This window comes from Miniopterus schreibersii, assembly GCF_964146895.1.
Source record: "Miniopterus schreibersii genome assembly, chromosome: 5".
In the NCBI taxonomy this organism is placed as follows: domain Eukaryota; kingdom Metazoa; phylum Chordata; class Mammalia; order Chiroptera; family Miniopteridae; genus Miniopterus; species Miniopterus schreibersii.
Genome location: NC_138106.1, coordinates 8,634,853 through 8,660,419, shown reverse-complemented (window position 1 = coordinate 8,660,419; position 25,567 = coordinate 8,634,853). Strand labels below are relative to the sequence as shown.

Below are 25,567 nucleotides of genomic sequence, written 5' to 3'. Positions count from 1 at the left end.
GGATTACAAGGGTCAATGCAAAAAACACACAAAAGAAAATGAAAGTGACCACCCAAATTGCAAGACGGGAAAGGTTTATAAATGTAAACACAATAGAAGATGACATCACATGGAAAATATTGACGTAACTGCCCAAAACGCCAACATCAGGTTAAAAGGTGAATGAGTTGACTGGGGAAAATATCTGCCATGAAGGTAAAAGCATAATGTCTTAAATAAAACTAAAGCGTTTTGCAAATAAAGACTTAACTATGATGGAAAAGCCCGACCGTCGTTCACACTGTGTTGGTTTCCCGTGTTCTTAGGCATACGGTAACGCAGGCTCTGTGTGCTGCTCTCATCTAGCCATCTTGAGGTCAGTTTGGCAGTTACACATTATACCTCTTAAACTATCCATGTACTTTGACACAGGAATTCTATATAGATGAATACTGCACACCACCTCACGAAGAGGGAGGGAAGCCCATTTAAGCGCAAGGTTGCTCACTGCTCCACTAACCGTTGTTAGCAACTGAGCTGAGAAAAACCCAAATTTATTAAACAAAAAGGGAATTATTTAATAAATACCTACCATCTATAGAGTGGAAACTATGCAACCTTTAAAAAATGAGATTTTTCAAACCGGGTGATGAAAAACATTTTGCAGTATTCCATTCAGGTTAAAAGCAGGGCACAGAGGTATATACGCATCTTAATCCCTGAATGAAGTCTGGAGTGAAACAGACCAAAACGTCTGCAGCCATGCTGTGGGCCCGGTAAACCCCCAAGCACCAACCACCAGCAGGGTCCTCGCTGAACATCAGGAAAAAGCAGCTCACACATGCAGGCAGCTGGGGGGCATAAACAAACATGGGGACCTGGAGAGAGTGGTGTCATGGGAAGAGGTTATTCTAGGGGTCTAAAGCTGCAAAGCTCAAGCCCCTGAAGAAAGACTTTTTCACCAGATTTGGAAGGCAGGGGCCACGTGAACCAGCCCAGTGGTGCAGACAAAGCCCCGCTGGGGAGGACCAGATGGCCACACAGTCCAGCTTGGCCCTGGCAGGAGCACAAACAGGAGGGTGTGGAGAAGCCCTGCTTTCATAACTATTCTTTGTAAAGCAGTTATTTGCTATATAATCTTTCAATTTTATTTTAACAAAATTATAGATGTACATAGTTTTAAAGTCAAAGAATTCCACAAAGCTTACAGTGAAAACAGTGTCCCCTCCCACAGGCATCTCTCTTGATTCTTTCCCTTCTGTTGGTATTTCTCTCCCCATTTCTAATGCCCAGGTTCAGTTCACTCTTCTTGACTTTACAGTCTGTGTCATCCACTAACTTCCTACTATGAACAGAATCAACCCTCAGAGCCACCCACATACCTCTGCCCGCTCAGGTCTGACCATCTGGCTTCAGTACCCACTGTCACAACATTGTCAGGACAGGCACGAGGGAGCCCTGGAACATTATTCCTCCTCCTGCTGCACTCCCCTTCTTGGACCACATAATGGCTTCCTAGAGTTAATAAGGGCTTGCTGAGTGTCCTGAGCACTCGAGTCAACCTATCTCCAAACTCTCAGCCAGGATTACTCAAACACAGCAGGGAACAGCCTGTGATTCTCTCCTGCAGCCACCATCTACCTGCTCCCCAGGCCTTACCCTGCCTGCTCCATTCACTCACGTCCAACAGTCCATCCCAGGTTTCCAGTGTTCTGGGGACAACAGGGCAGGGGCTGGCTCTACTTTCTGTTTAGGACAGTCTCCTTTACTGTGCCTGAAAACTTCAGTCTACCTCTCAGGGAAGGTATCTGCAGTCTTCAGCCAGGGTAGGGAAGGGATTGTCAGGCTAGGTTGGGGAGGAGGCTGAGAGTCTGTTTCTTAAACAGGCTTTCCACCAATTTCCTATTTCAGCCCTATTTTTATTGCTGCCCCCAGCCCCATTTTCAGAGTTATATGGAATGTCATTCCTGAGATGGGTTTGGGGAGACTGTCTATAATGCAGTACATTCAACTCCCAGGCGTCCCCTAACACACACACACACATACATACATACAAACACACACATGCTTCCCAGCTTTCGGTTTTTCAGATCTGCTAGGTCCTTCTGTTTGTCCATCTGATTTCCAAATTCCCAAATTCTGTCACCTCCTCTCTTAATCTCTTGGTAGCTTGTGCCCTTTTAGTGGGTCACTGTGAATTTAATCTCCTATTTTGGCTGAAAATCAAGGGAGGAAATTTTTTATTTTAAGATAGGAACTATCAAGATGGGATCCATAAGGGAGAAGAAGGTGAAGCCCAGGAGAGAGGTGGCACAACTGAGATAGCAGCAAATCCCTAAGTAAAGGACAGGGAGCCTGCCTGGGACACACGGAGTACCAAGCAGAGGGTGGGTTGGCAGCATTCCAGATGGGAAAGAGGCATAGTACCAGCCTAGACTAAAATCTGAGGAAGGAAGATCAGATGCACAAGCATGGTCTCAGATAAAAGCAACCACACCAGGGAGGTGTGGCCCAGGTCAGGGAGGGGATGGAAGCTGTGCCAAGGCCCTTGGCCAGTCTGCAGGGCTGCATGGTTTCCCCGCAACACCACGCAGTTATTGTGCCCAGCAGACACTCATCCATGGGAAGGAGCCAGGGGTATTTGTGAGAAAGTGACCAGAGAACTGTCCTGTGAACTACAGGCTGTGGGCGGCAGGGTCACCAAGAAGGACACAGCAGGAAGGGGGCCTCAGAAGGAGGAGTCCTGGTCACCAAGCTCATCAGCACAATCCTGTCTGTACTCATTTTGGTGAGTTTTAAAGTTCTTTTCCATATGTTCCAAATTTTCCAATTCTATAGAAAAAGTTGTTACATCAATGTAATGCAGGGGGAAAAACTGTGAAAAGCAAACAACCAATTCAATATTACAAAGACTAAAAGACTTTGAAGTAAATAAAATTTTCAACACAGTTCTTGTTATCATTACCCTCTTCATTTCCTGCTCTTAAGTGCAGTCTAAGGCCCTGTCCTGAGCTGGGCCCAGAAGGGGCTCCGCCACCAGCCAGCTGTGGGAGCCCTGATACCGCTCTGCCTAACAAAGCGGGCTTTCAGGAGCCCTAGCTTTGTCTAAGCACAGGATCATACTGAGGCCAGAAGTCTGTCTTCAACTTCACTATATTAGACTGCCGTTCACTTCAGTCTAAGGAAGTGTGGAAAGTTCTTAGAGATGTGCAAATGGAAACTCAAGTTCTTCCAAAGCCACCATTTCCCCTGGGCATCACCCACCACAGATTAGCTCTGTACTGGCTCATCACACCCCCAGGAATCCCACTGGAAGACACTGCAGGACTCAACCAAGATTGCCAAGGGAAGCAGAGCCATTTCTGTTCCAACCAGCTGAGTGCTCCTAATAGCCCCCCTCCAAATCTGCAGAAGAGGCCACAGGTGCCCTATAAAAAGCTGTCTGCCTTCACTTAACCAAGCCTCAGGGAATTCCCAGAGTCCCCACTGCAGCCCTCCGGAAACAGTCTTGAAGGCTCAAACGCATTGTTTGTCTCTGCTTCTCCTCCGATGCAGAGCCCACAGTGCTGTGCACTGCAGACAGGGTGGGTAACTCAGCCAGCCTGGCCCACCCCAGCATGCCGATTCATCTTCAGAACTGCAGTCTGGTCCAAACTCAGGTGGAGGAAACTGGACACCATGAAAGTCTAGGGGGAAAGAGGCCCAGCACATACAGGGCATTGTTTACATGCCTGAGTTCCGGGGTTCTTCCCTTGGGGTTTCTGTGAAAATTAGATCCAGATTTGCACAATTACAATGTTGGTCCCAAGCCAGGAGGAATTTGAATGTCCTCTATGTAACAGCTTTAGTTTGAAAAAACAATCCAACAAAGGCAGAAAAAAGACTACCTGGCTCCCCACTCCCACACTCAGCCCCCATTCCTGGCAGAGCAAGAGCGGCCTCAGGATGACCCTCTAGGCCCTGATGTACTCCTGCTGTCCACTGACCTCATCTCCTGCCCTGCTCCTTCAGTCCATTTGGCTCCAGCCACACTGGCCAGGCACATCGCCCAGAGCCTCTGTTCCAACTCCCCTTGACATGGAGCCCTTCACCCTTCAACTCCCACAGGACTCACTCCTGCACCTCCTTCACAGCTCTGCTCAGATGCCCCCTTCTCAGGGGCTCACAATGACTGCCCATTCGAAACCCAGTACTCCCACAGCTCCCCTTCTTCATTTCCTCCACAGCAGCATCACTACCTGACACACTGTTACTTACAATATTTATGTTTCATAACCCCCACAGGAGGTAAGCTAAAGGCATTCCAGAAGAGTGCCTGGCATCTCACAGGCATTCCATAAATACTTGCTGAATAAAGGAAAGAACAAACAAGGGCTTTGTTCAAGTAATTTGTTAAATAAGAACTCTCCTCTTCAAATGTTGGTCAGGATTCAGTTACTCACCAGCCCTAAATACCAATGTGCACGTGCTCCCAACTTCTCGCCACCGTCTCCCAAGGGGACTCTTAATGAATGAAGTTGCTGTCCTGCTGCAGGCAAAAGGCTCTGGAAGGTGAGTCAGCTCAGCACTTCATGGTGGCCACTTGGGGCTGTCATCAAAACCATTTGATGGGGAGGGCAGACACTGAGTTCAGAGCCCACCTCACATCATCAAGGCAGCTCCCACTTATCCTACCCTCGTGAAGCAGACTCAGGCTTGTGAAGAAGTCAGAGGCCTTGGCACAAATCCCAGTCTCACCACTGACCAACACAGTGACGTCACCTCCCCAAGCCTTGAAAGTGGGTAGAACAGTACCTACCTCACAGGGTACTATGGGGACTGAGCAAGGTATTCAGAACAGCATGGCTGACACAAATCTGGCACTTCATAAACATTAGATGCTCTTATGACTATGTTAGTATTCCATGCAAGACTGCTGAAAACTTTTAGAAAATATTATTATAAGTTTTAGAAAAACTCAACTCTTAAGGATAAATTTAAAAGGAATAATTTCAAGGCAGTTTTGCAAACTGGGGTCACAGCCACAAAGAGGTATCCACAAGGCCTAGACATGCCATCATGGCCGCAGCACACACTCATCACTGCCCAGCTGGTGGGCACTGCTGGAGCATGGGGCAAAGGCATGTGTCTGTGCAGGGCACATTAACAACTGGCCCTCAGGTCCACTGCTGGACAGTTTGATCAGGTTAACTTTGGAGAAGGAAGGTTAATAGAAAAGAAGAAAACTGCCTCTTTTCAATCTTGGTTCTACAAAAGCTAAAAGGGAAATTGTGCATATCACTGGCTCTTGTTGTTGTGCCCTGACCTGTAACAGGTCCTTCGTGTGACATAAAACCAGGACACAAAGGAGGGCAGCAAGGCATGTGGCTTCATATGTAAGCAAGATTTTAAAAATCAATTCAAGTATAAAGAATCACTCAATTTAAAGACATAACCTCTATAAAGGCATTGTAAGAAGCACTACTTACATGGAACCATGTGAAGATCTTCTCTCTCTGTAGATAGCCCTGCAAACAGGTTAAAAGTTTATTATAATTGTAAATCATACATAGAAAATAACACAAAGAATGCTCTGTCACCTTAGACATCAAACTTCATCAAACCAAAGTAATTTATTTTTTAAAACATAATCATAAATCAGTTATTTGGAAAGTCAAGGCAGTTTTCCAGAGAAAAAATTCCATCAAAAGTAGTAGAATCTAAATTGAATCTGGAACTTAAAAGATATGAATAAATGTTCAGAGACTGAAAATCCCCTAAACCCTGACTGGACAAAGGAGGCCTGCCTGTGCAAAGACTTCAGTGGCAGGTAAATAACATCACCAGCGACTCCTTTGGGCAGCCCAAAGGCCTCAGTCCAATGAGGACTGAAGAGGATGAGGGTGTCAGAAACTGCCAAAGGGGGACATCCACTTCTATCCATGACAGAAGAAGAGGAATAGACTCTCCCACCTCAAACAATTGAGAAAACAGACAGAAGACCAGAGACTGGCACAGCAGGCATCACAGGACAATGATCCCTGAGGGAAAGAAACAAAGCAATGCATCCTGATCACCCAGCCTGCAGAGCGGTGAGTTTCCAGGCCACTGTGCGGAAAGAGGGGCCAGGAAAAGCAAGGGGAGTCCTGAGAGGAAGAAACAAGGCTGAGATTCAGGGAGGCAACAGAGGCTAGAATGACCAGGGCAGAGTACCAGAAAGAAGAGGGCCAGACAGAGAAGTGCTCCAGAAGCCTATGGGGGGGTTCACCTCAGTCTTCACCTGGACACCAATTAGCTCATGTGAGTGAGCAAACTACCTGAGATCAGAGTCAACAAAAAGAAGTAGGGCAACAGGAGTTGTAGCTCCCACAGCTTTAGAAATGTGTTCACTCCCAACAACCAGACCAGGGAACCTTGTGGCACAGGGGCCACAGGGCTGAGCTCTTGGAAGAGTGTTGCCTCAGCAGAAGGGCCACATTAGCACCAGACAAAGCTGGTATACTAAACTAGAAAGTGCCTAACAATGTTCATCAACAAGCCACCAAAGGATCCAAACTTTCCAACTAACTTAAATGCATTCCAACAAGAAAGTTTAAAATATTTAAAAGAATACAGTACGGAACCCAACAACATAAATTGCAAAATGTCTTCCACCTATTCAAAAATTAACAGGCATAAAAAAAAGCATGAGAATATATATATAATGAGAACAGTTAATCAATAAGAAAACGATCTAGACATTATACACAAAAATAATTAGTACACAAGCTCCTTAAAATAGCTATTATAAATGCACTGTATATATTTAAGAAAATAGAGGGAAATATAACATGCTAAGAAGAGACGTGAAAAGCACTTAGAAAAGACCCAAATTAAACATCTAGAAATAAAACAATATATATATATGAGCTGAAAAATACACTGGGTGGGATTAAAGTTACATCAGTCAAAAGGAAAGACAGTCAATATGCAAACAAAACAACATGTGCGGGATAGAAACTTTGTAAAATGAAATACAAAGAAAGAAAGACCCCTTCTTCCTTTAAAAAAAAGACACACACAGAAATATATGTGTAATTGAGGACTTGAGGAGAGGACAGGTTGAGACAAAAACATATTTAAAGAAATAATGATAAAAATTTTTCAAAAATTGATAAAAATTATGAACCTATAGATCCAAGGAGGTCAATAATCCCCAAGCAGAAAAAACATGAAGGAAATTAAACCAAGGTACATCATAATCAATTTACCTGAAGAGAAAATCTTAAAAGCAGCCAGAGAAAAAGGAAACATTATGTATAGAAAGACAAACACAGACATGGTAGACAGAAGACTTTTCAGAAACAATGCAAGGCAGAAGTTAAACAAATGAAAAGCATTGGAAACAGAAAGTTCATGACTAAATAGAAATGCTATTTTCCTTAATTTTTAAGATTATTTTTAAAGATAAAAGACCATTTAATGCAAAAATAATAACCATGTATTATGGAGTTTGTAACAATGTAGAAGTAAAATGGCATGACATAAAGGCCAGGAGGAGTTAGGTTTTATACTATAAGTAAATGAGTATAATATTACTTGAAGACAGACAGTGATAAGTTAAGGATATAGACAATGAATTCCAAAGCAACCTCGAAAAACAAAGAGATATAACTAATAAGCTAGTAAAGGTGATCAAATTGATCATAAATACTCAATCCAAAATAAGGTAGAAAAAAAGAAGAGCCTCTAATAAAAAATGAGACAAATAGAAACCAATAGCATATCATATCAATAATCACATTAAATATAAGTGCTGTAAAAATCCAAATTGAAATAAAGATATTTTAAAATTGGATTAAAAAAAAAACACCACTCACAAAGATAAAGTTCAGGAGCTTGGAAACATACACAGTGGATCATTCTACTTCTAAAAGATATTATGGCAGAAAAGCCAAGGTCTGCTTGCCAGTGCCGCACAACCTTTAGTCCGGAACAGCTTTGAATACTGAAAGTTACATTTGAAAAGACCATGTACCCACACTGGGTTACCATAGCAGAACTCACATCAACTACTCCACTTGATGAATTAATAATAAAGACCTGGTTCAAGAACCAGAGCATCAAAAGGAGAATGCAGCAGCTACAAACTTGGTCAAGTTTGGCACTAGAAGCACCAAACCAAATCATTTCAGTGAAGGAGGAGGAGAAGACCCCTTTACCCGTAACTTCTACAAACACTCATCTCATGAGTCCCAGCATTGTGAATGCCTATGACCATCAACCACCTAAGATTTCTGGTATCGAGCAACCTGGAGGGGCTGGTGCCTGTGTGTGGAATGCATCGTGAGATTCTCAACCTCATGATTTCTAACAGTTTATGTCTGGGTGTCTCTGATCCTCCTTGGGAGTCTATTCCCTATGACACAGATCAGTTTATACAACTGTATGCCTTACCTTGGGCTGATCACCACAACGGTCGAGATCAGTACCTCTTCCCATAGTGACCTGGTTGAGGGGGTGTGGCTAGGACTGATGTTCAGTGTGATGTCTAACATATCCACAGCTCTTGAGAAAGGTCTGTAATCCAAATCTTGCCAACTGAGAGACATTTCCAAATACTTTTAGTAGGTCAACTCCAGTCTAAACAGACCAGTTATTTATCTTTTTCTATAAGAAGAAATCCCTCTACCTTTCATCATTGACTGAAATTTCTATCCTCTTAGTCCCCTGAGCCAAATTTCAGTATCAAGAACAGTCATTGTTGCCTTTGGAGAAAGCAGAAGCCAGCTAGTTTTCCTTGGGTCCTAGCCTGTCTCAATTGAGCTTAGCACCATGAAAGCACCCCAACTAAAGTCAATATCATGTAAAAATTCCTGTTCCCCAAGGACCATCTTTATTTCTTACACAAAATAACAAACATTTAGGAGCGTGACATAAGCAAGATTGGTGGACTAGGAGGTCTCAACACTTGTAACTCCAAAAAAACGATTAACAGCTACTTACTAATGAAAATAGCTCTGAGAGAGCTCTGGAGTATAATGCAGGAGCTACAGCAATCCAGTTGAGCACAAAAATCAAAGATGACCACATAGAAAAGCATAGGCAGCATTTTACCTGAGTCAGCCCATTCCCCAGTCTCACACAGCTTGCTGCCAAAAAAGATACCCTCACTGTGACCTCCCTCTTTGGAGGAAAAGGAGAGCAGAAGACCCTAGCAACTTTCAACATCAAGGACCCAAGCAGCCTTTGTGGCTGTCAGGAACACCCAAAGTTTCGCCACTAAGGACTCTCTCTCTTTGCCTATGCTAATCTCAGCTGATGGAGCTGCCCAGAATCCATGCCACTGAGCTCCCCAGAAAAGTAGCCAATGCTGCAACCCCAAACACAGCAGCCCTGGCCCAGCGCATGAACAGCCATACCCTCAATGGTTAGGTATGAATAAAATGGACATTGATGGGGTTCAAGCAAAGGTTTTAATACAGTACTAACCAAAGGGATACAGGTCAAAAGGGTTAAAAAGCCCCAAACAAGTCTGTTCTATTTATCCTGGTTTGGAGACATTTTGAAAGCCAAGATTCAAAGATTATAATGTGAAGTCTGACCTGCAATTGCTTCAAGCAATGTTAGGGAAATGAATCAAGATGAAGGCTGACAAAAGAACCAGGGTCCCTTGACTCAACCCCTCACTGGGGACACAAGCCTTTGTACCGAAATGAGTAAAATGGTCAGGAGGTGAAGAAGAGAAGTTTCTGGACTTCCTGACATGGAAGCCCCACAAAATATGGTACCCAAATCCACTGACAAAGCACTGGTGTGAGTTACAATTAGATTAAGCGAACATAAAGGTTGTTCTCCCTACAAAAGGGTTGATGGGATTATGAATGTTGGAATGTTTAAACAGGCTTATGCAAATAACTTGTGTCTTTTTTACCTGAATGTTTTATCGGAATGGATATTCTGTCTGGCTAGGGAATGCTTACCCCTTACCAAGTGTTATAAAAACAAAACTGTTAATAAAGTCAGAATGGAAGCTATGCTTAAACACACACACAAAACAAACAAACAAAAAAAACCCCCACTATCTGCTATTTATAAGAAACCCACTTGAAATACAAACATACACATAAAATAAGAGAAAAAGGATGGAAAAAGATGTACCATGCTAACCCTAATCAAAAGAAAGTTTGAATGGCTATATTAACATCAGAAAAAGTATGTTTCAGAACAAAGAATATTATCAGAAGTTAAAATGAGCATTACATAATAATAAAGGGGTGAAAACAACTTGACAGAAGATCAGTAAAGGATATAGAAGACTCAACATTATCACCCACATTACTTAAATAGCATTCACAGAGCACTCTACACCACCAATTTTCAACCTTTTTCATCTCATGGCACACATAAACTAATTACTAAAATTGCACAGCACACCAAAAAAAAATTTTTTTTGCCAATCTGACCAAAAAAAAGGTATAATTTTGATTCACTCACATCAGACAGCTATTGCTGTGTTGGCTGTTGTCATTTTTTTTATTTGACAATCTAAAGAAAAAGAGATCCGTACCCTTGACTACATAGTCAGGTTATTGCCTGTTTTAAAAATTCTTGTGGCATACCAGTGTGCCAGGGCACACTGGTTGAAAATCGCTACCCTAAACAATAACAATGCAATACATATTCTTTCAAGTGATCATGGAATATTTTCAAAGACCATTCTAAGCCATTAAAAAAAGCTGCAATAAAACATAAAAGGTTGAAATCAGTAAAAGTATGATCCCTGACCACAAGAGAATTCTATTAGGAATCAATAACAGAAAGGTATCTTGAAAATCCTCCAAATACTTGGAAATAAATAGCACACTTCTAAATAACACATGGATCAGAGAAGAAATCACAATAGAAATTAGAAAGCATTTGACTCAAGTAAAAATAAAAACACAAGACACCAAAATGTGTTGGATGCAGCAAAAGCTGTACCATGAGGTAAATTTATAGCACTAAAAATGCCTAGATTATGGGGGAAAAGGTCTGAAATCAATAACCTAAGCTTCTATTAAACAGAACTAGAAAGAAAAAGAAAGAAAATTAAGCCCAAAGACAGCAGAAAAAAAGTAATACATATAAGAGTAGAAATCTATGGTAAGATATTTTAAAAGCACAGACTAGAAATGAGAAAATTAACAACTAAAATTTTATTCCTTTTGTGGATTTAGCCATAGATACAAATAATAGTCATGCTCTTATTTGAACTATTTGTAATTTTCCTACTTTTAGGTGCACCTACTTTTAGGAGCACCTACCAGGAGTGGACACACTCCCTTTCTGAGGGACGGTTCTGTCTTTCCACAGCCCCTCTCAGGTCCAAGCAGCCCCATCTTCCAGCAGTCTGAAAACTGTCAGCAGACAGCTAAGCGAGGGCAGGTTTTCCTCTAAATCCCACTGGGGCTCCCATAGCAGTCCCAGGGCCCCCAACCTTGTCTTTTGTCCCTCCCATGGCCAACTACACATATCCACATATCCAATGCCCCTGTCATCCTAGCACTTAAACGCTGACACTGATGACATTTTACATCAAAGTTCAAATGTTCATGTTACAAAATGGGCTGCCCACTGCACTGGGCCTGGGGGGTAGGAAGGCTGGGACCCCACAGGTTCCTCTTGGAGCAGCTCCTTCTGACATGAAGTCTTGATTTCCGGGGCTCTCCTGTCAGGAGAGAACAAGCAAGTAGAGACAGCAGTGAGTGGGGGCAGTGGCTGAGGGCCACTCCATAGAATGTTTTAGCCCACCACTTCCAAAGACCACTTAATGACCACTTGGGATAACACTGGTGATTTCACAGCAGGTGGTTTCACTGGTAGTTTCACACACAAATGCAGCTCCGGGGCATTTGCTCATAGGTCCCATTTTTGCTAAAGGGGAGCTCACACTTTGACAGATCTCAATAAAGGAAGAGCAAATACCACTGTTTTCACCTAAAACTAAATAGGCCATAGCAAAGTCTGACTTCAGGAGGAAGACAGCCTTGACTCCAAATTTCTCCAGATGTGGAAGACCAAGTGTCTCATTAACCCACCCCCTGCAGCAGAGCAGATTCAGAGTTCTACAGTGCCAACCAGAAGTCAGGGGTAACTAGAGTTTCTGCAGGGAGAGGACTGGCAAAGATGATTCAACTTCATTCCCACCACAGAACCCACCAATGCAATTATTGTTTTGAAGTAATTATACTCTTGGTGATAGTATCAGCAGAAAAGAAAGAAACAAGGTAGCCAGGGCATTGAACTTCTTTACTCCTCCGCCTGAAAAAAATACTATCTTGGATAAGGCCACTGTGTAGCAGTGATGTGGTCAACAAGGCCAAGGAATGCAGACCCTGAGAGCCCCTCGCCTGACCTGAGCCTGGCTTTGTCCTGCTTGGCATGCCAGCTGCGCTCCCTACCCTGGGACAGTAGGTCCTTCATCCTCCCACACGCCCCAGTACAAGTTTCCTCCACTCAAAAGCTCAGGGTTATGCTCACAGCAGCTGCCACATCCTGGGAGGGGGCATTGTTTGTTTCATTTCCTATTTAAGGTATATGATACTCTCCATGTGTGAATACAGATATGCATACCCATGTTTCAATCCTTTTAAGTAATATTGAACTTTATTCACTATCAACTTCCAATAATTTATAAAATAATTTTTGTATCAACCTCACATATAGATTAAATTAAAATTTTAAATCTCATTATTTTTACTTTCTTAGTTTTCTGAGTGGGTCACTCTCATTAGCAGAATCGGATATGGGAAATCTGTTTGGCCTCTCACCAGGGGATTGAAGTTGCCTAAAAGATATCTACTAGTCTTTCTAGACAAAGCCCCAAATAAAAGAGTTTTTCAATAAGTGATAGAGAATTAGTTCTGCACAAGCCTGCCTGGTACCTCCCAAAGAGCAGGTTGTCAAGCAGTGACAGGCCCTGGCAGGGACAGCAAGCCAGGTGCTCAGTCCCTGCTCTTTAAGATGAGTGTGTATCCTGAGATTGTAAAACACATGCCTGCTCTTGTGTTTATCAAGTTTGGAAAGTGCAAAAAAGTATAAAGAATATATTTTAAAATACCTCCAATGCCCAGACAGAAGCACTGACAAGAGTAGAGTGTATTTTCTTCTAGTAGTTTCTCATTATAACATTTATATATTTTTTAAACAAAATGAGTTAGACCATATGTGCTTTCAAAACAATTACTAATATTTATTGATATTAAAAGAAATTTTCTGTGAAAATCAAGTTTATCTATTATGTGAAATTGCTTGCATTGTTTTTATGGTTAGAAAAATGCTTCTATATATCAAAGATCAGACTACTTTTCACATAATTCTTCTCTAATTAAAAGAAAAATATATTGTTTCTCCTATGAGTATAAAAGTGATGTATATTCATTTAAGAAAATTTAGGAAACTCATAAGTATGTGTAAACAAATACTAGCAGTGATACCAGCATGCAGAAACAGATACCATAGACCTTTGATTGTACCTCCTTGAGACCTTTAAAATACACAAAAACACACTCGCATACACGCATGCACAGGCGCACACACACACACACACACACACACAAGTATATTTTACATCATAAAGACTGTTTTTATGTATATTTTCACCTCATACACTGGCAGATTTCTTCACCTCATGAATCACTGCTGTAAACACTAATAGCCACCTAATAATCGATTGTGCTGTGAAAGTACAGTAACTAATTTACTGAATCCTCTACTACTAGGCATCTGGGCTGCCTCCAATTGTTAATGATTTGAACTCATGATGTAATAAACATTTTCTGTACATAAATTTAGTGGTTATCTGATTATTTCCTGAAGATAAATTCTAAAGAACAGAATTTTCAGCCAAAATGCCTGAATATTTCTAAACTTTCTGGTACAGCAGGACTAAAAGCCCTGCAGAAACTCATCTCCCCAGTCACAAAACAATGTGAGAGTTACATCTCTGTGATTCCTTGCCAAACTTCTTATTATAAACCTTCTCAAAATATACCAACAAGATGGTCCAAGAATGACAGGAATACATTATTCATTAACAGTCAGTTGGCATCTTCTCACATTTGTCGGTACTTATGGTCCTTTTGTAAACTGCCTGCTCAACATTCACTATCAAAGTAACTAGATGAGAGTTAATGAAACACATGAGGATTATAAAAAAGGAGCACACAATTTCTGGCCAAAGGTTCAACAACTATAAGTAAATATATTGTAGAAAAGAACAAATTCAGGTGGTTTTATATTAGAATAAGAACTTTTTAATGGACCTAATGATAATCTATTTAAATCAAGAGGGGGAAATCACTGTGAACTCAGGACCATAAAAGTTCTGTTTCCAGTTCTCTCACTAAAAGTGGCCACCACACTCACATATAGCCTGAAGCCAAGATTTTAGCCTCTAACAATGCTTTCCACAAGAAAAAGAAGAAAAAAAGTCATTTGCTGCCCAGCCAGTGTGGCTTAGTGGTTGAATGTCAACCTATGAACCAGGAGGTCATGGTTTGATTCCGGGCCAGGGCACAAGCAGGAGGCAGTCAATAGATGATTCTCTCTCATCACTGATGTTTCTATCTCTTTCCCTCTCCCTTCCTCTCTCAGAAATCAATAAAAACATTTTTTTTAAATGTTATTTGCCAAGTAGCTATTTCCATGACTTGTAGCAAGAGAAAGCAGAGGGACTGAAATACAGAGTTCTGGCACAAAAGCAAGGTGCCTTTAAAAACGCCTGGAGCAGCAATGGGACAGCAGCTGACAGGGTCCCAAGCCAGGCTGTGGGAAGCTAAGCATAAGAGAGAATCATTATTACAGTTTAATCTAAAACAGGAGTTCAGGCTGAACTGAAGATCCAAATCATCTTAGAACCTGTGACCAAGTCTCCCGGCTATCAACTAATGGCTCTGAAGTGCAAAGCCTCACCTGCTGGCTGGTCTGTTGTACCCCAGGAGGTTGTCTGCCCTCTTAGAAAAGTGCAGAGGTAAACTTCTGTAAAATCACCATACCCTACAAGGGGAATGGTGCTGGAGAAATTTATTAAAACTACGTGCATATATTTTTTAAGGTTTACATGCAGTAATAAATTTTGTAATCATTGTATTTCTGCATGCTTTTACTGTTAATGTATTTAAAAGAACAATTTCTAACTCTGCTTGAATTGTTTTTAAAATTATTATTATACTTATTTAACATATTGAGCCCTAAATAAAGTCCAAATAGCAGCAAATGTTCCTCTTTGGGTTCAAAGGCCTCAAAGATGTTAAGACCCTCCCACTGGATTATTTAGTTTCCATGATCAATCTAGAGATTGATCAATCTAGAGATTGATCATGAAAGCTAAATATCTACTAATCACTGGCTAGTACATGTCTCCACTTCCTCTTCCTAGCTTTTGCATTTGGTACATGGTGATTTTCCCTATAGAAGTTTTGAAATCTGGCATTCTTTTACTTTCCAGGTTTGGTGTCATGATTGGAGAAATCAAAGCAAAATCACTAACCCATGTTTTCTGCTATCAGATGTTAGGCTTTTCCTACTCCCTCAGTCAGTCCTCAGCTGTCTTTCCTCATCTCTCCTAGTGGTGGCACCTCTTGGCCACCCTGAGAACATTGGCTGCTCCTCCCCTCTGCATGGATATCCAGGACCTGTGCTCACATCACCTTACATCCACCATGAAGCCCACCCCTTCTCTTCCACAGCCTCCTCTCACATGGCTCAACTGCACACCCCTCATTCTGAGGCAAAACTGACATCAGGATAAGAAACTGTGAACAGTTAGGTAGATACAATTCAAATCACACAAATTACACTTCTCTCCCACACTACTCTGCCTTTTCATGGTTTAGGCTCTAGACACTCCACTTGGTTCTACTGAGATGTCTCTTTCGGCACTAATACCACACTACTTCAATTATTTTTCAATTACAGTTTATATTCAATATTATTTTGTATTAGTTTCAAGTATACAGCATATTGTTAGATAAGCATATACTTTACAAAGTATAACCCCCGATATTTCTATACCCACCTGGCACCATACACAGCTATTACAACACTATTGACTATATTCCCTATGCTGTACTTTACATCCCCATGACAATTTTGTAACTACCAATTTGTACTTCTTAATCCCTTTACCTTTTTCACCCAGTTCCCCAACCCCCCTCCTTTCTGGCAACCATCAGTCTGTTCTCCGTATCTATGAGTCTGTTTCAATGTTGTCTGTTCATTTAATTTGTTCTTTAGGTTCCACATATAAGTGAAACTATATGGTATTTGTCTTTCTCTGACTGACTTATTTCACTTAGCATAATACCCTCTAGGTCCATCCATGCGGTCACAAATGGTAAGATTTCATTCTTTTTTATGGCCAAGTAATATTCCATTGTACCACAACTTTTCAGCCACTTGTCTACTGATGGACACTTGGGTTGCTTCCATATCTTAGCTATTGTAAACAACAATGAACCAAAAACAACAGTGCATGACTGCTTATCCTTTTTGATATCAGAACATTCTATAATGCTAAAAAAAATCAAAGCATTCTGCTACTGTGTCATGCACTATTGACTTTTCTAAAACTAGTCTTATACATTTTATTTCCTTGTGACATTTAAAAGTGGTTAATCAATTTCTATAAAATATCCTTGCAATCACATTCAATTTAGGAAATTTTTAATTATAAAACATGGTAGGCAGATGACATTATTGGGAATGGTTGGTTTACTCCTCCATGAAAGCAATGAGAATGGCAAATTTTTCATAATTAACTTTTTAAGAACTCTAGAAATTAACCAAAGGCCTACAGCATTCCATGGATCATTTATTTATCCAAGAAAATCAACTGAATCTTGGTGACAACAGCAAACAGTGCTGTGGTGTTTTAACTTGCCTGCTCCCATGCCCTCCTCCCAGCTCCACCGAACCCTTGAAAACCAGCAGCCTGGTTGGTGGCCTTAGAAGAGGAAGGAGAGGGCAGGCACTCCTTCAAAGGTGTGAACACCTGCATCCAAAACGAAGAAAGACCCCAACTCAATTACTTAAACTTTCACCGTAAGAAACTAGAAAAATAAGAGAAAACTAAATCCAAAGTAAACAGAGGAAGGATATAACAAACCCTAGAGCAAAGATGAGTGAAACAGAGAATAGAAAAACAAACCAGAGTTCTTTGGGAAAAAAATCAACAAAATTGACAAGGTTTCACCTAGATTGACAGAGCAAGACAGAGAAAAGACTTAATTACTAAAATTAGGAAAAGAGAAAATGTTACTGCCAACCTTACAAAAATAAAAAGGATTATAAGGAAATCTTATGAACAATTTTATATCAACAAATTAGATGAAACTGAACAATTTTCCTAGAAATAAATACAAACTACAGAAACTGACTCAAGAAGAATAGAGAATCTAAATATACGTAGTTATAGATGATACAGAGAGAGATATTTCAGTGGAAGAAAATTAGAATACACAAAAAATCCCTACACTTACAGTCAACTGCTTTTTGATTAAGGGGTGCCAAGACAATTCAATGGAGAAAGACTACATTTTCAACAAATGGTGCTGGGACAACGAGATATCATATGCAAAAGAACAAATCTGGACCCCATGCTTCACACCACATACAAAAATTAATTCAAAATGGATCAAAGACCCAAATGTAAGAGCTAAGACCACAAAATTCTTAGAAGGAAATGAAAAAAATGTGAAAACATGACCTTGTATTAGGGCAGGGTGAGGAACCTTTTTTCTGCCAAGGGCCATTTGGGTATTTATAACATCATTCACGGGCCATACAAAATTATAAACTTAAAAATTAGCCTGCTATATTTGACCAAACATTTCATTGAATTTATTGAATTTCGAGTCCTGCCTGCAGTTGCCTTGGCAGGGCCAGACATTCCCCACCCCTGGATTAGGCAATGGTTTCTTACATGTCACACCGAAAGTACAAATGACAAAAGGAAAAATAAATAAATTGGACTTGAACAAAATTAAAAACTTTTGGGTTTCAAAGGACAGTATCAAGAAAAAGAAAAGACAACTGACAGAATGGGAGAAAATTTCTGCAAAGCTGATACAGTGTGTAGAATATATAATATGTTTTAAACAAAAAGACAAACAATGGAAAAAGGATTTGTATACACATTTCCCCCAGAGAATACACAAACGACCAATAAGCATGTGAAAGCTTCCCAATATCATTAGCCATCATGGAAACACAGGGAACCAAAATCACAATGAGATACCACTTCACACCCACTAAAACGACTATAATCAAAACACCAACAATAACAAGTGTTGAAAAGGTACAGATATTGGAACCCTCATACAATGATGGTGGGAATGCAATATGATGCAGCTATTTTGAAAACACTTGGACAGTTTCTCAAAAAGTTTAACATATTGTTGCCATGTGGCCCAGTAATTCCACTCCTAATTTACCCAAGAGAATTGAAAATATATGTCCACACAAAATCCTGTACACAAATGTTCAAAACACCATTACTCATAATACCTAAAAAGTAGAAAGAATCCAAATGTCTATCAATAGATGAATAGATAAACAAAATGTAGCATATCCACACAATGTAATATTATTCAGCCATAAAAGGGAATAAAGCATTGATGATGCCCACTACAACATAGATGAACCTTGAAAATATGATACTAAGTGAAAGACGCCAGACATAAAACAGCACATACTGTTTGATTTCATGTATATGAACTGTCCAGAAATCATAGAGACAGAAAGTGGATTAATAATATCCAGGGACTGGGGGGGAGGGGAGAATAAGAGGTGACTGCTAATGGGTATGGAGCTTCTATTTTGGGTTGTAGAAAATGTTTTGAAATTAGATAGTGGTGATGGCTGCACAGCTCTGTGAATATATCAAAAACCACTCAATTATACACTGTAATGAGGTGATTTTTATGGTGCACAAATTATATCTCGAATCAAAATATAAACATAATAGGCATCTATGTACTTACAATGAAGAATAAGGAGTTGTCACATTTTGCTTTGTTTGCCTCAGGTCTCTATTAACAGTTCTTGCAGATACCACTAAAGCCCTATATACCCCAGTAATTACCCCTCCTTCCCTACAGGGAGGTAATGACATAAGGTAAAGATGGCATGTCATCCTTCACAGTCCGTGTTTACACCTTTCCTGGCTATGTAAATATTCAACATCATACTGCACCCATACTTTCAAAACTTGTTTTTTTACAGGCAACGTTGCTAATGAGATTTACGCATCGTGATCCTCGTAGATCTCATTCCTTTATTTTAGTACTGAATAACTTTTGACTCTATAAATAAAACAAATGTCTGGGCCCCCTTACTGAGGCCAATTAGGCAGTTACCACCATTTAGCTATTACAATCACTGTAGGACCATATTCCTCAGACACTGAGAGTTCTTCTAGAGCAAATGCCTGAAAACGGCACTGGTAGGTCATATGATGTGCACATTATCAACTTTACTTATGTAACCGAATTCATCTCCAAAGTGGTTATACCAATTAAGGAGTAATGAGTAAGAGTTCCCATTTCACCATACCTCACAAATATTTATTAATTGACTTGTGTTTGCCAATCTGATAAATATGAAATAGTCTCTCATTGTTTTAATTCATATTTCATGAATAGAAAAAGTTTTCAAACATTTATAACCTTTCTGGTTTCCTCATTTTGAACTGTCTTTTTATAGTCTTTATCTACTGTGTGATTATTCTCTCTAGATCTTTGATATTAAAACTTTTCAAGTTATATGACCTTTAAATGTACCCTCCTATCTGTAGTCTGTTCTTTTAATTCTATAAATACTATCTACCATACAGATGATTTTTCTATTTAATATAGTCAAATAAATAAACCAGTATTTTTCCTTACAGTTTGTGTTTTCTGTGCCTACACCTAGATGTGAAAGATTATCTTGACATTCTAGTCTTTCTGATAGTCTTTTCTTCTGCAGGTTTTACACTCAGGATTTTTTCCATCTAGAATTCAGTCTCAAAGCATTCTATGAGAAGCATTAGTTATGGATCTAATTTTATCTTTACCATATATGTAGAAGATTATTCCAGCAATATTTACTGAAAGGTCTATCCTTCCCATGGACTTGTAATGCAATCTCCAGCGTTATGAATTCCTGTGTGTGGGGGGGGGGCATCAGGGTCTGTGTGTGTGTGTGTGTAGGTGTACGTGGGTATGTGGGTGGATGTATGTGATATGTGTGGATGTGGATGTTCCCTAACTGTTGCACTGGCATATTTGTCTATCCCTGGGCCAATAATACAAATTCTAAATATTACACCTCTATAATAAGCTTGACATTGAAAGAGCAAGTCTCCTCTTGTATGTGTTTTTTCAAAATTATTTACTGTTTTGGTCCCTTACTCTTCCACTGTATTTTAGGATCAACTTTTCAAAACCCATGAGAAGCCATGCTAAGATTTGGTTTTGCACTTAACTGACAAATGTTATCTTTAAATATCTATTGTTATATCATTAATGAGATAATAGCTAATATTGTTTATTTATGCCTGTCTTTTTAGTTTTGATCAATCTTACCAAAGTTTGACAATTTTGTTTTTCTTTACAGAAAAAGCCTTTTATTTTATTACTTCTATTCTTTTTTCTTCCCCATTTCACAAATTTCTGTTCTTACTTTTCTCATTTCCTTCCTTCTACTTATTTTGCTCTCCTAACTTCTTAACTTAGATACTTATCTGATAAATTGTGAGCCTTTTTTCTTTTCAAATACATAACTCTAAGGATATAAATTTCCCCCCAAGCACTGCCACAATCTACAAGCATAAATTTACATTGTTAGAGTCAGTCAATTCTGGATATTTCCATTGTGACTTCTTCTTTAATTTGAATGATTTTTAATTTTTTTAATGTCAAATATATAAACTTTCCTTCTTTGTGCTTTTATTATTGATTTCTTACTTAATGGTCCGGTTGGCTCCTCTTCAGAAAGGTTTTGGGAGGAGTCACTGAAGCAGAAAAAGAACCAGACCTTGAAGAAAGCAATCTGCATATGACTAAATGGGTACATTTTCACCTGTGCCCACAGGAGAATTGCTGGGTTGAGCTAACTCAGGTCAACACAGTGTGGGTCAGAAGTCACACAGGTACACATCTTTATCGTCACTCTCACTGGCATCTCCTCAAAGAGGCCTCGAACTGAAATAATGCAGACCTTCACCCTGAGGGGGGAGCTCCTCATGGCATGGTTGAAATGACAGCATTCAGAGGGGTCCTGCCTTCGCTGTGTTCCCTGCACTGGTGAGGCAGGCTAGGTCCTCCAGAGTAGCCTAGGAAGAGGAAGTCAACAGGGTGGGACACAGACAGCTTCAAGGAGCCCATACGGTGTCAGGGGAAAACTGAGTACCAATAGCCATAATGTCATGGAGGGCAAAAGACCCCTCTGCCTTAATATGGTAATAATTAGTGAGCTGCAATATTCAAAAGGGGACACTGCTTCCTCCTGGGTAGATAGGGAAAGCTGCATTGCCAGACCAGGTGAATTTGTGCCAGGCCCTGTGGGCAGAATTTGTATGCAGAGTCTGCAGAGAGACAGTACTAATGGGTAGGAAGCAAGAACCAGGTCAGGGGCTCAGCCCAGTCTGGCGGCAACATATACTACATAAGCGGGAGAGGTGGCAGGCTGAGCTAGAGAGACAGGTTGTAGGCCAACGCAGAAGACTGGGGACATGTGGCAGAGGGTCTTGCTTGCTCAGGCTTTACATAAAGATAACAGATTGCCAAGGACAACTTCAGAGCAGTAGAGGCATGCTGAAATCTGGAATTATATTACTATTGGAGTAACTTCCTAAAGTCTAGATAATTAATGCATTTATCCCCAAATGCCCATGTGCTGGGAGATTTCCATGTAAATTATATCAAAGCAACCCTCACTAAAAATTGTCGTTGCTCAGCTGGAGTGGTTCAATTGTTGAGCATGGTCCCGTGCACCAAAAGATTGTGGGTACAATTCCCAGTTGGGGCACATACCTGGGCTGAGGGTTTGATCCCTAGTCGGGGAGCGTACAGAAGGCAACCAACTAATATTTCTCTCTCACCTCTCTCTCCCTCTTCCTCTCTCCCTCCTCCCTCCCTCTCCCTCTCTCTCTCCACTCTCTGCATGCCCTCAGGTGAGGATTTTTTTAAAGGGATTAAAAAATTTGTTATCACAATTAGTATGTAAATGTAGGTCTGGAAAACAGTCCAAGTTAATAAAAGACACTGACCACAAACCAGTGTTTATACTGTCAAGGGAAGACTAGGAGCAAATCATTTGGAAAAGATAAAGTTTACTTGAAAGAGATACAAGAGAGTCAGTCTTCAAAGCTGGCTTGCCAAATGAAAAACACAGTAAAGATGAAAATTTGGGAACTTAGGGAATTGCAAATTGAAATGAGATACAACTACACACCTATTAAATTTTTTTAAATTTTTTAAAATGAAGATATTCAATGCTGGCAAGGTCTCAGAGCAGCAGGAACTCACTCTCATTCATTTCTAGTGGGAATGAAAAATGATGCAGCCACTTTGGAGGTTTCTTACAAAACTAAACACAGTCTTACCACATAATCCAGCAATTGTACTCCCTGGTATTTGCCCAAATGAGTTGAAAACTTAATATCCAAACAAAAACCCACACACAAATGTTTATGGCAGCTTTATTCATAACTGCCAAAGACTGGAAACATCATTCAATATGTGAGTGGATAAACAAATTGTGGTACATTTGGACAATGAAATATTACTCAGCAATAAAAAGAAATCAGATATCAAGCCACACACACCAAATATATATATATATAAATGAATCTTAAATACACTTTGCTAAGTAAAAGAAGACAATCTGGAAAAGCTACATACTGTATGACTGACTCCAGCTGTATGACATTCTAGAAAAGACAAAACTGTAGATGGCAAATAGATCAGTGGATACCTGGGGCTCAGGGAAGGGGCTAAAGGGGTGGAACCCAGGGGATTTTCAGGGCAGTGAAACTATTCTGTATCATACTGTAATAATGGTGACAACTACAAGATAATAAACATTTCTCAAAAGCCATATACTTTACTGCACAAAAGCAAACCTTAGTGTATGCAACTTCTTAAAGATGTCAGGGAAATCCCAGAAGGGACCGTGGAATTGGACAAAAGACTTTCACTATGCTACAAATGTACAAAACCACCTCCCTGAGGGGTGGAGAATGAGTGAAGTCTGTAACAGTAATGGCAAAAGGAACTACACTTAAGACCTGTGCTCTAGTTGACAAAGTTGTTTCCCAGAGGTGTGTGTTAACAACTCTGACATTGCTGTGCATGGATGCTGAAATTGAACAAATGGATGGAGGATGGTAGGAGCCGGGTGTCCCACTATGGGAGTTACACATAAGCAAAGGGAGGAGGCTGGAATGATCCATGAGGTGGTGGATTAGAGCTGGAAATGTCAGTATGAACTGTTTAGCTTATAGATACAGATGGCTACATATAGAAGCATTTATAGATATGTGTAGATACACAGGTTAACGTATACACATATATTTCCTCTGCTCTGTCAGCTAAGAGCACTTAGAAGTAACAACACCCCAGCAGCAATACTCACACCAGCACCCAGGTCTTGATTTCTTATATCATTTTCCAATACAAGGAACCAGGCTCCTGATTCTAGGACAGGGTAGGATCTACACAGAATGAACCTAAAGCCTCTTATAGTACCAGAAATGAAAGAGGTGCCTAAAAACAAAGCAAAACATACACATATACACAATGCAGGGGTATGTCAAAGGACATAGTAGCCAACTGAAAGAATTCCCATTGGCCTACTACAGAACAATTGGAGCAACAAAATAAATTTGCACAGAACTATAAACCAAAGTATAAAATAAACATGCATGATTCAATATTGACATGAACAAATGAATGAAAAAATAAATAAATGGGAGAGACAGGCAAATCCCCTGCAGATAGTTCCAGCACTCCCTGTGGCCACTTCATCTCTGGTGGGGGGAGGGGGAGTGCTCACCACACTCCTTAAATGTGCACTGTGCACCTCAACCTCCTTCCACAGAGGACAGTGTGGGAGGGAAGTGTAATGTGGAGTGGAGAAACCTGATAGGCACTTCTGTCAGGGGACCACAGCCACCACCCACCATGACCATTCATGTTGATAATATATACTCTTGATTATGTGATGAAAATGGCACTTCATCTCTGTGGTGTTCCTCCCAAAAACCTACACCCAAGTCTAACCATGAGAAAAGTATCAGACAAATTTCAACAGAGGAACACTCTACAAAATATCTGACCCGTTGTTCTCATAACTGTCAAGGTCATCAAAAACAAAGTCGCAAACTATCACAGACAAAAAAGAGCCTAAAAAGACATGACGACTAAATGTCATGTGGTGTCCTGGCTGGGATTATGGGACAGAAAAAGGACAGTAGGAAAACACTAAGGAAATCTATGAACTTTAGTTAATAATTTAACAACATTGATCCATGAATTATGATAAATCTCCCACACTATGTAAAATGTTAAACTGGGTATGGGGTGTATAGGGATTCTCTGTACTATCTTTATGATAATTCTGTAAATCTAAAACTGTTCTAAAATAAAAAGCTTGTTTGTTTTGTGTGTTTTTTTGTTTTTTTTTAAAAAAAGGCAAATAAAAGGAATAAAAAAGACCAAAGTCACCAACTTTTCAGTAGTCTGCTCATGGTGGGGAAACAGCAACTTTCTCACAGTACTGACAAATTCTGAAAGACTGCATGTACTTTTGGACATTGATATTGCAGAGTCCAAGGGAAGGTGTTTTTCAAGAAGTTCCAAGTTTACAGGAAACACTCAAGATTTTATCATTTGGGCACCATGTAACTTGAAGTGTATCTGAAATGCAAAGTGTTTTCCCGACAAAATGTCTGTTTAGTGGTAATGGAAGCAGAGCAGAGTGTCAGCTTTGCCTCAATAATATTTCTAATTCTTACACTGAATTTAAGGATGGGACACTGAACATCCTAGAAGACAGGCTATCAATTCTGGACACTATAAAATGTCTTAACACTTGCTGGTCACTCCTTAACAAGAGCCCCCTTTGCTGGACACTTCCAACATACTAAACACTTCATATGCATTGGCCACTATCCTCACACCAACTCAGCAAGACAGAGAATACTATTTCCATTTTCCAGATGTGGAAACTGAGGCCCAGAAAGGCTAAATGCTTGGTCCAAAAACTTCTCAGAGAACAAAGTAGCCAGCCTTTGAACTCTGCCTGCCAGGCACTGAAGCAGGCCAGCTTCTCCCTCCAGGTTAGGTCCTGCCAGAGGCCCCTTGGCCTCTCTGCATACAGCCAGGATACAGCAAGGTGGCCTGCTGGCCAGGGCCTTGCAGGGCTATGAGCAGAGCTCACTGGTCAGGTGGATATTTTTGTGAACAATGCAAATGTACTCAGGGGAACAAAGGATTCTTTCCACATGGAGAAAGATCAGGAGTCATCTTGAATCTGTGCCCTTGAAACACAGCCAGGGTCTAAAAGCTTTTACGGAACCACATGCATCATAGTCATCAATATG

At 40.4% G+C, this 25,567-nt stretch overlaps 1 protein-coding gene across 7 annotated transcripts in view; it reads right to left on the bottom strand.

The window, feature by feature from the left end:
• The window catches only part of PCBP3 (poly(rC) binding protein 3), a 185,522-nt gene that overhangs the window by 123,168 nt on the left and 36,787 nt on the right, over positions 1–25,567 (bottom strand). For 5 of the 7 annotated variants that reach the window (XM_081138503.1, XM_081138499.1, XM_081138498.1 and 2 more), the window contains exon 2: positions 5,448–5,486. The exons of the other annotated variants lie outside the window; for them this stretch is intronic. The gene's annotated coding sequence lies outside the window, so the exon portion shown is untranslated. The remainder of the gene's footprint in view (positions 1–5,447; positions 5,487–25,567) is intronic. 7 annotated transcript variants of the gene reach the window in all.